This window comes from Plasmodium brasilianum, chromosome 2 (assembly GCF_023973825.1).
Source record: "Plasmodium brasilianum strain Bolivian I chromosome 2, whole genome shotgun sequence".
Taxonomy (NCBI): Eukaryota; Apicomplexa; class Aconoidasida; order Haemosporida; family Plasmodiidae; genus Plasmodium; species Plasmodium brasilianum.
This window is the reverse complement of record NC_090115.1, coordinates 400,057-413,770: the sequence shown is the minus strand read 5'-3', so window position 1 is coordinate 413,770 and position 13,714 is coordinate 400,057.

Sequence of the window (13,714 nt, the reverse complement as noted above, 5' to 3'; positions counted from 1 at the left end):
CCTCAAGAAGTGCGCAATTCATCATGCATGACTTTTCCGCCTCCCTCCTTTTTTTCTTTAATATTTGAGTATTGCACACAAAGTTTGCAACAAATATGTATATAATACATGTTTGTATAAATATACATGTATGGGTGTTTGTTTGTATGTATGTATATGTGCTTAGCCTGTTCTCATAAAGCCCACTTTTTATCACAAATGTGCGTGGAAACATTGTAACCTTATAGCCCTTCGTTGGCGGAAGTAGCTAACCTTGTGTGCGAATTTTCTCCTGCACGCGTTCATGTGATTATTACGGCCATTTTTTCATACTCATTGTGTATATATATACAACACATATACATATTATATATATACAAATATGTATACATATTTATTTATTTATATTCCATTTAAAAGGTTTTTTTTTTTTTCCCAAAATTTGAGTAGAAATTTTAGGAAAAAAAAAAAAAAAATGTTTTAAAATACAAGTAAACACTAAATAAAACTTGAAAAAAAAAATTTTTTAAATATTGTCATATATATTTTTCTTTTTCTTTGCACATACGTGTATAAACTGTAAATATAAATTTTAACATACATAACATATGGTAATAAATGAAAGAATTAAAATAGGTCATAAGTAAAACATAAGAAGTATTGGAAGCATATGAAGCGTAAGAAGCGTAAGAAGCGTAAGAAGCGTAAGAAGCTTAAGAAGCATAAGAAACATAATTAACATACTGGAAACATGAGAAAATATGAGAAATATAAGAAGATAAGAAACATACTGGGATATTGAGAAATCATGAGGAACATAAGAAACATATATAAAGCATAAATAAATGTACCAATGGAAAAAAAAAAAAAAAAAGAGAGTCAATATATTGTCAGCAAATGCGTCGGTATAAAAATATTATATATGTATATATATATATATATATAGTGAACTAAAAGCACGCAGTCACGCAAACTTATATATTTAACATAGAAAAAAAGAAGAGTAAAGTAAATTAATTATATAAGGTATTACATACACATAAGCGTATAATGTGTGCGCACACATATACCCACCCATGCATACACACACACACATTAAAAATTGTCTTTATTATTTAAAAAATTGAATTTAAAAAGGCGGAAATTAAAATCAAAATATATTAACTAATTCTGGTATTAGTAACACATATAATCAATATTTAAAAGGAAAAAATATAAATAGGTATATATATAAATGAATGAATATATAAATAATTAAATAAAATCATATGGAGATGTATATGTGCAAATGCATATATATACATACATGTACATACATATACATATATACAAAACTTACGTAAACATATTACATGTACTTACATATACATTATAAATATATATATTTTTTTTTTTTTTTAATTTAAAATAATCACATGGGGCCAAAGCTCGAAAGAAGTACTGGCAATAACATCGAGGAGAATGTTATAGAGAAAAATAAAACCTGCGAAGGGGGGGAAAAGAAAAAAAATAAACCAACAATATATATATATATATATATATGTACATATAATATTACAAACAAAATGTTACATATTACAAAGAAAACACATTATAAATGAATAAGTTAAAAAGCTAGAAGATAAAAACAAATGAATGCACTAGTCGATAAGCGGTGAAGCTTGATCTCCAAGAATTGTATAAAAAAAAAAAAAAAAAATCTACTTAAATCACAATTAAACAAATTTCGCATAACATGCACATACATACACAAATGTTATATGTATGTATATATGTGTGTATATATGTGTGTATATGTGTATATATGTATACATATTCGCATGTGTGTAGGAAACCTCCTTTTTGATAACTTACCAAAGTTAAAGTTTGAAAGAATATGACTGTGAAATCTTTATTGGAAAAGAATAAGGTACTTATGACAAACCACGTGGACAACCCACTGTGTAGGACAGGACCTATCATTAAATGCAAACTCTCCTTCATCCTGTAGAAAAAAAAAAAAAATTAGAAAAAAAGAAAAGTGTTAATGGGCGCGATGTATAAATAGGGGATCCGAACATATCACTCATTTGATTTCTTTCATCTTTTTACATATTATTTAGGTATATTTTATATGCCACTATATCACTCTTGCAGTTGAATGGCCACACATATATCAACGTTTTAATTTTTTTTCAAGTTGTCAATGCACTTACTTTTCGTCTCTGGTTCGCCCCATGCTGTGTGTAAACGCCTGGACAATGTGGGACGTGTGATCGATGGAAAAACCTGAAGCAGAAAAGGAGTCATAAGGAGTTAAATTAGAAAGAGTAGAAGCAATAAACAGGTGTATGAACATGAAATGGGGAATACGTAAATTCGCACGGAGAGATGAAAAATGGGGGTAGAAGCAATATAGAAGCGATATAGAAGCGATAGAGCAGCGAAGTTCCAACTTGATAACCCGCTGACCGGCTAACATATGTCAACTTACCGACTGAGAGGACCAAGATAACCATGGAAATAATGTTAACAGTTATTCCGCACAAACACATGAAGCCAAATATGCATAAGTCGATGAGGAAAATAATCATAGCGATAATAACACACGAAGTAAACCCCTTGACAATGTAAGCAGTAACAATTAAAATAGTAATGATAGTAATTCCTAAATTTTTTATTGTGACTTCAATAATAGCTTCATCAGTTTCGTTGAATATAGAGCTGATATGAAAGCATAACATTTGAATATTATGATCCTGTAGTTTTGTTATTTCTTTACAAGCCTTCATCCATTTAAACGATATTTCAGAGTCATCTACATTCTTTTGAAAGAAATGAAATCTCCAAGCTACTAATTTTCTATTTAAAAATATAAAATCATTTTTAAATAAATTACCTATGAAATCATTTTGTAACCAATCTACAAAGGCTTCATAAAATTTATCATTGTCTTGTGCATTTAATTTTTTACTATTATTATTTAAAAATAAATTAAATCCATTAGCAATACCAGAAACAAATTCTTGTGATTCTAACTGTTCATGCATATCTTGTAAATCATCTTGAATTTCTTTTAACTCCCAATTAATGTTTTTATTTAAATTTGGACTGTTCATCATTTCTCGATCTGTTTTGTCAGTATATAAAATAGATGAGGAAATAGCTTCCGTTGGATTATTTAAATTTCTATATTTATTTATAAAATCTTTATCAAAATAATATACTTCTATCAGATCACCATAATTTGGAAAGTATTTCATTTTTGCCGCCGTAAAAAAACGTACATATGAATCAATTGGAAAAGCTTTATCATACTTAATTCCTTTTTTCATTAATGTACATCCATATAATGATAATAACAAGATACAAGTAAATAAAAGGTATACTATAGTTTTACCTAATCGTGATGATAAAAATGGAACATAATAATTCTTAATTACTGATCTGAAATACTTTCCTATATTCCCCTTTGGCTCTTCATATATATATTTATAAAATAGCACATTATCGTGTGAGCTTAACAAATAAATTTTTTTCTTGTCCGTCTCGTTCATATTATTAAGCAGTGTATCCTTCGTTGCCAGCTCAGTGGAGTTGTTGTAGTGCTTCAGAAGCAGCATGTTATTGCTTCCGTAGTTGTTATCCCTACTACCACTGCCGCTATTTCCATCCTCCTTTTTCTTTTCCACTCTGTTTTCACTATCTGCACTATTTCCCTGAACGGGCGTCGGGCTTTCATTAGACATACCCTGCGATTCGCTAACTGACAAGTAGTCATCATTTCCTAGGCCCTTCTCAGCAGCTTGTTTTGCGCTTGCTTGTTTTGCGCTTGCTTGTTTTGTGCTTGCTTGTTTCGGGGTTTCTTGCATACCTGCTCCTTCCTTCTGTACCGCTTTCGAACTAGCTTCTATTTGTTTATCTTTAAAAATATCATTAATTATGGCAATTTTGTTTTTCTCCTGGATAACATCAACTCGTTGATGTTGCTGCTGTATCACGTCTTTGCCCTTTTTTCGCCTTTTTTCGTTTTCTTCAAGTTTGGTAGCATAATCAATAGTACCGTTATCATTTTTATCATCGTTATTATTCAGATCGGGAACCACACCCCTGGGGGGCACGCTGCTACCAGCTACTTTCTTTTCCGCTCCATTTTTGGCATGGCTGTTATTTCTGTAGATATGCTCCAACTGAAGTCTATCATCCCGCGGAGTATCACAATCGTTCATATATCCCTTGCTGCTTTTATCATTGGACATATAGACAGATGTGCTCTTCTTCTTTTTATTAATTGATTCTTCAAACAAATATAAATTATGAATCCATTCATAAATAGAAATATTTTCATATTCTACTGGCGTTTTTGTATAATCTTCATCATTTTGCACTTCTAAAACTAGACAATTTTTTTCCCTATCATTAATTTTTTTTTTTTTTCTAAAACATGAACACAAAAGATCGAAGGTACCTGAAAATATATTCTTTTTTTTTTTTTCCAATTTAGCTTCAATACATAAAATACTAAGTAGTAGAGTTATTACCATGAGATAACCAAAAAATAAAGAACTAGCCGTAAATAATGAAAAACTACATATTGAATAAAAAGGAGAAGCAGCACTAATTAAAAAAGCAATAATATTTGTTAATGTAGTAACTGTTATGGCAAGTGCACTATCTTTTAAACACATCTGAATTCTTTTCTTATCATCATTTATCATAAATAGTAAGGAATACGAATTCAAAATGACAAAAACATCATCAACTCCTACACCTATTACTAAAAATGGCACCGTTTCTGCTGGAGGAACTGATTTAACACCTAAAAAAAATAAAAAACCTGAACCGGCAAGGTAACCTAAAAAACCACAAAAAATTCCCATAACAGCACAGAGCGGTTTACTTCTATACAAAACAGATGTTACATTATTAAACAATGCATACATAAAAATTAATAAAACACCAATTAAAAATAATAGTCTAGTTAAATTATCAATTTTTGATATCCTATCCACTTCATCCTCTAAACTTCTTTCTGTTAAAACATGAAAACGAACATACGGTTCATTACCATCATTTGTCACATCGTCTTTAATTACATGATCTATATTATAAAACCTAACATAATCAATTAGTTTCTTTTCATAAGCCAGTACATATGGTTCATATATATATGAATTAATCAAAGGAATAACTGTTAATATTGCATTAGCAGATGTAATAGTATAACTAAATGGGGTTTCTGTATATTCCATGTTACCTAGTATACCTCTAAACATCATCTCCTTAAATGTTTTTCTATTCACATAAAAGTCCAGGTTATCAACCTTTATAGGGCTATCTAATTTTGCATTACCATTTTCATAATATAAAAAAAGGGAGCTAAAATTACATTCATTATATTTCTGCTCACATATATCTTCTAAACTAAATGTTATTTGCTTTTTTAATGCATCACTTGCATCTCGAAGATCTATGTTAATGTTTTTATCTCTAAATACATTTTGTAATTTACATCGATCACTTTTGACAAGCATAGGAGGAATGTAATATGGAGGAAAAAATGTATCATCCTTATAATCCGAAAATTTTGCCCTGGGCTTTATTATTTTCTCTGATAATCCGCTTTTTTTTTTTTTTTTTTTTTTTCTTTCCCTTTAACATGGATGAATTTATGCTACCATGCTCATTACCATTTGTGATATCGTTTTTTCCATCATCGTTTTTTCCATCATCGTTTTTGCCAACATCGTTTTTGCCATCATCGTCACTATCATCATCGTCATTGTCATCATCCTCACTATCATCATCGTCATTATCATTACTATCATCCTCATCGTTATCGTTTCCTTCCTTTTTTCCTCTCGATAAGCCATCCTTAGATGTACTTGCATTTTTATTATTCAAACCCATTAATTTGTTCAAAGCGAAACTAAAATTGAATTTTTTAAAATTTGGCTTCCAATCAAAACTTGTATTCGGGTCTATTCTTTTTGATAACATGTCGTGCACTTCCTTAGCAACATCCGTTTGTTCCTTTGGTGTATTATATAAATCCTTCTTACACTCAACAACTTCTGTTAGATCAACTTTAATTTCTTTTGTTCCATCTTCAAATTTTTTTAATTCTGTTAAAATATGTGGTTGTAGTAAATTACAATTTGATTCTACTAAAATAAATGCTTTTCTACTTTTATAAAAAAAATCTTTAATCATTTCATTTGCTTCATATGCGTATGAATTCGAAATGGAATATAATTTATATATATCTTTTTCATGTTCTCTATAATATATGCCCATACTTAGTGATAGACAACATAGCAAACTAATAAGGATAACTGTACAAGGTCGATCATATACAAACCCTGCATAATTATACAAAATGTTTGCAAACTTATCTAATGACTTTTGCTTTAATTCCCTAAATCCTGATATAATATTTCCCAGAACCATCTTTAAAATTATTATTCAAAAAAATATAAAAAGAGTTCAAACTACTCATAAATATATGCAAGTCGTGCATTATGTACTGCCTGCGTACAAACAAATGGCATATGTGCACAACATATACAAGCGCATGTATATATGTGCATTTATGTTCTACGTCTGTGCGTGTATGTATACCTATGCGTAACATATACACACATAATATATATACAAAAACATATATATATATATATATATATATATATATATATGTAACATGTATATATATATATATATATATATCTATAATATACACTCTATACATGTGCAAATATATATATACATTAAATTAAAAAAATATAATAAAAACAAACAGGGAATTATGCTATCATCACTTTTAAGCATTAAACATTACTAAGACACGTCGTCATATGAAAAATTATAAAAAAAAGTTTCTTCAAAAAATACGTAACGAGGCATAGCGCTCACAGTTATACATACAAATGAGGAGGGAGGGTGCTCCACACGTTTATAGACATGCATAAATACACTAAACATGTGCATGCAGGTATATATGTACGGATATATATGCGTGCGCATGTATATGTCATACGTTCACTACATACAGTAACACGTACATACGTTTACATGAACACAGGTACACAAGCATATATATAAATATATACATATACGTACATACATATATACATATACGTACATACATATATACATATACAACGTTGCGTACATATATATATACATATACAACGTTGCTTACATATATGCACAGACACAATCGCGCGCGTAGGCTCACATGCACTACTCGATGAACAGATAAAATGAAAAAAAAGAAAAAAAAAAAAAAAGATTCAAAATCTGTTAACAATTAAAGTATTAAATATATACGGACTTGAAACGTTAAAAGGTATAGTTAAATATGAATGATAAAATAATTAAAAGTTAAAAATATGAATTATCAAATAGAATTACGGAAGAGCAAATGCAAAATTATTCAAAATGAAAATTAATAAAAAAAGCATAACATATATAATAGGTGCGTAACACACGAATGTACGCCGCGGAAGGATAGACGAATATGTGGATATAGGGAAAGATGCATAAATAAATAATAATATATATATATATATAATTATACAAAGCTACTAAAACGATTTAATAACGCGCATAACATATCATACATGTAATGTATTAATAAATGGATCTATTCATATGTAACTATGCAGATAACTACATAATTATTTATTTACGATATGGCTGTTACGTTATACACGTGCTCCTATACAAGCTATCCATAAATATGCTCCTACACAAACTTATAGATTACAATGATACTAATGTGGAGTCCACGGAAAATGTAAAATAAGCATTTAAAATTAAAAAAAAAAAAAAAATCAAATAAATAAATAATAAATGGATAATAAATGTATAATAAATATATAATAAATATATAATAAATATATAATAAATATATAATAAATATATAATAAATATATAATAAATATATAATAAATATATATGTAAATAAGTAAAAATGTAATACATAAATACGTAGGTATATATACATATATATATATATATTAATGAATAACAAATTATGTTACAAATAAAAACAAATTAGGTTTACAAGACCATCCTTACAAGGAAATGCGTATTAATCTTATGTTGTCGCACTTCGAAGAAATAAGGAAATTAAAAGGATGTAATGCATAAACGATCATTCTGTTGAATGAAAACGTTGATGTACTTTTACGAATATATACATAAATGAACGTACATATACATACCTAAGCGTACATTTACGTATACTTATATATATATATGAACACTTAATTATTTAAAATATATAAATATATATATATATATATACATATATATATATTTTTATACGCATATTTTATTTATTTTTAATTATATTTTTATATATACATATATAAATAATGCTTGTTTTTTTTTATTTTTGTTAATTTATTCTTATATTCCATTTTTGTAAATTTAAAATAAAAAAAAAAAAAAAATTTAACGAACCTCAATGTTTTTTGATTCATATATTATTTTTATTTCGATGTACTAGTTTTTAAGAAAAGGAAAAGGGAAATAATATATATATATAATGAATAATACATATATATATAAAATATCAAAACTGCATATATAAATAAACATATATATTTTATATATATTGTTTACGTATGATATATATATATATATGCATATATGACTATAATAGTATGTACAAATAGAAGTCTTTTTTTCCAGTAATTTTTATATTTTTTATTATCATGTGGTGAGATTTGAAAAAACTAAAAAAATATAAGGCACTATGCATGTAGTAGTGCATATGTAGATATATTATACATAAACGAATATACATAAATACATACTTAAATACATACTTACATAAATGCATACTTACATAAATACATACATACATACATACATAAATATATACATATATATATATATAAAAATATAAAAATATAAATATATAAAAAGTAAATATATAAAAAGTAAATATATAAGAAGTAAATATATAAAAAGTAAATATATAAGAAGTAAATATATAAAAAGTAAATATATAAGAAGTAAATATATAAAAAATAAATATATAAAAAATAAATATATAAAAAATAAATATATAAAAATGTAAATATATAAATATCTATGTATATTTATATAAATATATATATATATATATACTTATTAACGTATGTAGATACGGGGAATGTGAAGAGAAATTTTTTTTTTTTTTCATTTTGGAAGAAAGGGGTTACTATGACTTGCTTTTTTTTTTCTAATAGTTTGTGTATTTATACATCCTACATGTTTACTGTTATACATCATATATGTATATATGTATATGTATATATATATATATATAATTATATTTAGCATGTACACGGTCATTGCAATTCTTACTCCAACAATTTTTTTATGCGGAATAAATAATAAGCGCGTAGCTTTTATGCAAATGATTTTCCATAATATATAAACATGTATGAATGTATGTATATATATGTATATTATGTATATATATGTATATTATGTATATATATGTATATTATGTATATATATGTATATTATGTATATATATGTATATTATGTATATACATGTATATTATGTATATATATGTATATTATGTATATATACTAATATATATACATGTATATATTTATTACCTTTTGATGACATACAAACAATAATATCCTGTATTTTATTTATACCTACAACGAAAACCTAAGCGAATGGGGTAAAAAGTATACACGTCCGTAAAATATATATATACACCATATACATGTACATATATATATATACACCATATACATGTACATATTTATATATATATATATACTTATATGCATATTTATATATTTATATATACTTATATACATATTTATATATATGTACTTAAATATACATACTCGTATATACATATGTATTTATATACATTTATACATTTTTAGCTGTGCCAACTCGCACGTGCTATAACCGAAGAAAGAGAATTAAATTAAATACACCCCAAATACTATTACATGCACATGTTAAAAAAAAAAAAAAAAAAATGAGACTTAATTAAAACGTTAAAAAAAATAAAAATAAAAATAAAAATGGAAAAAAAAAAAAACAACTCCTTTTTGTCAATGATATATACGTAGAACGTGCCATATATGTATATATAATATTATCTATGTGGGCACGTATATATGTATATAATATATATAATATATATATATATATATATATATATGCCATTACGTATATGTTTATAATATGTAGTATATAAAACTCTTTCCGCGAAGTTATTTTACCCCCTCGATTTTTTTTTTTTTTTTTTTTTTTTGGGGAAAAACAATTTGTTGTTGTGGTATAAGATGGAACGTTCTATGTTTAATAAACAATTTTCCGGAAAAAAAAAAAAAAAATTTGGACGCATGCAACGTAATTGGAAAAAATAATAATTGTTCCACTATGATGTTATTTGATGTTATTTATATGTGAAGATTGATCGAACGTGTTGTTCTTTTCTCATTAATAAGTAATAGAGTAATAGTATTTACTTTAATATTATAAATAGTATTTACATTAATATTATAGAAATTAAAAAAAAAAAAAAAAAAAAAAAAAGAGAAAAATGAATGGGGAAAAAAAAAATTTACCTCATTTTGCGTAATTTAGCAATTTTTATTTAATTCCCATAAATTTTTAATAATTTTGAAATGTTGACCAATTCGTTAATTTTCGCTAATTATTACGAAGGTTTTACCAATTCTATGATTAATTTTATGAATAATTTTATGCAAATTTGCTTAACATTAACAATGGCAAAACATTGTTTACGCCTGGAGGACATGTCAAACGAATATATTTTTTTTAAATAAAATGGAAATTCATTAGTTACATATTTTTTAAAATATAGTAAAAAAAAAAAAAAAGGGTTAATATTTAATAAGCATAAGAACGGGAAAAAAAAAATAAGAAGTGGAAGAAATAGAAATGGAAGAGAAATGGAAGAGAAATGGAAGAGAAATGGAAGAGAAATGGAAGAGAAATGGAAGAGAAATGGAAGAGAAATGGAAGAGAAATGGAAGAGAAATGGAAGAGAAAATGGTAAGTAGATTTATTTGGAGATAATAACATAAACAGTGTATTGTTTTTGTTTGTTTTATATTTAAATAAATTTCTGTTCCTTTTTCCTTCCTTTCTTCGTCATTTCTTCTACCTTTTTCCTCTTACTTTTTTTTTTTCTTTGATTGCGTATGATCGTAACACAAGTTGTAGACAACATAATAATTAACACTGTGCTGTTCTAGGGGTGTAAATATTTATAATTAAAATGTATAGAAAAAGGAAAATTTAAATGCGTCAACATATATATATATATGTACATATACATATGTATTTTTTTTTTTTTTTTTTTTAATAAATTACTGAGAAAGACGAAAAAAGGTTTACGTAAAAATGAGTTAATATGTCATCTTAAACTATCATACATAAGAATATGCATTTTTTCTTTTTTATATTACTATGTCAAAGTATGGACGTACGGTCACGCTGCCTTTTTTTTTTTTTTTTTTTTCTAATAGAACGCTGATAAATATATACACATAACAACTATTCATTTACATTATTTTGGTTATTCATTCCCCTATTTTGTTATATATTCTATTTCTTTTTTTCTCTTGTCCGAGCTCGTTTTTATAAAAACAATTGTAAACACCACAGGGAATATTCTTTTCAATTTTATATATATGTGTAATTTTGTTTAGTAGGCTTTTATATATACAAGATGAATATATAAATGAAGGGTGTATACCAAATTTTTTTTCTTCCTACCAATGTAAAAGAAAATACAAAAAACATTGGCACATGGTGATATATATATGTAGTCCCCTTTTAAAGGATGAAATCAAATATTCTTATTTTATAAAATATATATATTTTTACTTCAACGTTTGAGTAGTATTAAAAAAGGTTTGCCTTCTTTTAAGCTCCCTTGCTGTGTAATATATGCTCGTCCATAATAATGTATATATATACATATACATATATATATACATAAATACCTCATATATATCGCGTTGGGCTTCGCATAAAATAAAGATTTAAAAACGTAAAATCGTTTATATAAAAGCGTTCATATAAAACCCAACAACAGAATATCCCTCCTTTATTTATTTATTATTTTTTTTTTTTTTAGAAGTAATTTCGCTTATATACCTACATAAAATTGTAAGGGATTCAAAATGTACTTTTTAATATCAAATCAGCTATGCGTCTAATTTTTTTTTTTTTACACGTTGTACGTGACAATGTGTGCGAAGTGAGATTTTTCGAAAAAGGCAAAATATAAGAAATATTCGATATATACATAGCACTTACCAAATTTTAAACATACATATATATATATATATATCCATGGATATAAGTACGTATATATATATATATATATATATGTAGTTTTGTTCACATACTTCTTTTATTTTTATTTATTTATTTTTTTTTTCATTTTTGAATGGTCTTTTTTTCATTACAAGGTCCTCATAATTTTTTTCTTGTAAGAATGCGCAATGGTATGTAAGTATTTGCAAAAAAAAAAAAAAAAAAATTAGCATGTAACGATCTATGTTGTTAAACAACATGCATGATCTCATAAATGTTATTTTAAAAAAAAAAAAAGGAAAAAATGTTTAATACATGAAAAGAATTTTTTCGTCTTATAGCTCTATTTAATTTTTTTTTTTTGAAGTTATCTTTTTTTTTTTTTTTTTTATATTCTCATCTTTTTCTTTTTCTCTTTTTGTTTTTTATGCATTTCCTATTATATGCTACACATATGCATGCTTACTATGAGAAATTATAAGAAAAATTTTTAATAACACAATTAGATGTATTTTTTCGTTTATCTTTCCTTTTTTTCGTTTATCTTTCCTTTTTTTCGTTTATCTTTCCTTTTTTTCGTTTATCATTCCTTTTTTTCGTTTATCTTTCCGTTTTTTCGTTTATCTTTCCATTTTTCCCATTTTTTTCCCATTTTTTCCATTTTTTCCCCATTTTTTCCATTTTTTTCCCATTTTTTCCGTTTTTCATGTTTTTTTTTTTTTTTTTTTTTTTGTGCGTCTTTTAACAATTCCCCTTAACAGACGTGAAATTTGCCTAATGCTAAATGAACACCTAGATATTTCGTTACCCAACAAAAAATATGATAATATGGATTGTCGTTTTTATAAAAGCATATGGTTTAAACTTTTTTTTTATATAGACTTCTCTTTTATTTACTGCCTCTTTATTTACATCTCTTTTGTTTTCTTCTCATTTCTTTTTTTTTTTTTTTTTTTCTTACAAACACCGTTATGCCCATTTTTATGTAAACTATAAAATAATATTACTTTCAAAAAACATCTTTATATTTTATACAGTTGCAACTTATACATCATATATATGAAACACTTGCATTCACCTTTCTGAATAATTGAAAAAAACTAAGTCACGTTTTGGGATATTATACATGAACATGCACTTGAACATGTACATGTTCAGGATGTATGAATAATGTAACATAGGTCCCCTCCCATTCACCAACCTTTTTTATTCCTTCTTTTATTTGTCTATGTTGTGCAACTGACTTAGTGTACATCCTTAAAATGAAGTTAGTACAACTTGAAAAAAAAATAAAAAGGAACACAAGCTTACAAAAGTGTGCATTCATGAATACATTGTACACACATACATACACACATACATAATACATACATAATACATACACACATAATACATACATACATAATACATACACACATAATACATACATACATA